Below are 1,248 nucleotides of genomic sequence, written 5' to 3' on the forward strand. Positions count from 1 at the left end.
CCCCACCCCCCCACAGTTATTAGAGCACCAGTGGAGGAAAACATAATAAATGTTGTAGGAGCCATTTTATTGGTGTTGTCGGTTTGCCCTTGCACTCATAAGTCTTTCTGCAGGCTAGTGAGGGGAGCAGAGTGTTATTCTCAGTCCTGCAGCCATCAGATCTGGGCAGTACGAGGCAGGTTGACACATGTCATATCTGCAGCAGGAAATCTGATAGAACCAAAAATAAATCAACATGTTGACATTTCTCTTGGACATAACTACTGAAGATTCTTAAGAGTGAATTAAAGTCAGTCTCCATAGTTATACTTCACTTTATCAAATCCAGCTCACCACAAGACTGATATCCAATTAGAATGCTTACTCAATCCCGGGTCTAATTAAACTGAGAGTTGAATGGTTGTGTTATGTGAAGTCCAGGTTTTTTTGTTGATGTCTTGACTATAATGACCTTTTCTTCTTTACAGAGATAATGAATGATGTCATCAAAAAGGCACGAGAAAAAGGAAAATGGAAGGTAACGGCTCTTGTTATAGTGATTAAATATGGCGTCATTCCCCTATGATCTTGACACTGGATAATAATATGTAAAAGAGAATGATGATTAAGCCCCCTGCTGTGTCACCGTGCTGCAGGTGCTGGTGGTGGACAGACTGAGTATGAGGATGATTTCCTCATGCTGTAAGATGACAGACATCATGTCCGAGGGAATCACAAGTAAGTTGCAGCTGGTCCCTCACCTCACTACAGCTGCGGCTTTGAAATAACTTTATACTCTATGCAGGATATATTAATTCAGTTCAGCTGGAAGGGTCTGTTTAAACCCACTATAAGTGGATGATTCATTTCTAGATTGTTTAATTTAAGTATTTATGGATGGAGGAACTGTGTTGAATTGCTCACATTGGCTTTCCAAACACCTTTCATGTGTTTTATTAAAGGAGACATGTCATGTCCATTTCTACTGATCATAATTCCATTGTTGAGGTCTACTAGAATAGATTTATATTGTGCAATTTTCCAAACTCACATTGGTTTCTCATACAGCATCTCTGTAAACTACGTGTATTCACTGAATTTCACTCTCTGCCTTTAACGGCTCGTTGTAGCTCCAATAGCTCCAGCCCCCACCCTCCCTGTGAGCACAGTGTGCTCTGATTGGTCGCGACGTTGTGAATCGCGCTGAGCTCCGTGGAGGTGCGGTTTCCTTGTTTAGCGATACACATCGAAACACAGCCAAACTCATCC

The 1,248-nt window shown here is 41.5% G+C and overlaps 1 long non-coding RNA gene across 1 annotated transcript in view; it reads left to right on the plus strand.

Moving 5' to 3' along the window:
- The window catches only part of LOC104956136 (uncharacterized), a 5,841-nt gene extending 5,121 nt beyond the window's left edge, over nucleotides 1-720 (plus strand). The window contains exons 2-3 of the long non-coding RNA XR_799513.1: nucleotides 468-517; nucleotides 636-720. This is a non-coding gene — a long non-coding RNA (uncharacterized lncRNA). The remainder of the gene's footprint in view (nucleotides 1-467; nucleotides 518-635) is intronic.
- Nucleotides 721-1,248: the final 528 nt, after the last annotated feature.

Source organism: Notothenia coriiceps, unplaced genomic scaffold (genome assembly GCF_000735185.1).
Source record: "Notothenia coriiceps isolate Sejong01 unplaced genomic scaffold, NC01 NC01_scaffold00025438, whole genome shotgun sequence".
Classification (NCBI taxonomy): domain Eukaryota; kingdom Metazoa; phylum Chordata; class Actinopteri; order Perciformes; family Nototheniidae; genus Notothenia; species Notothenia coriiceps.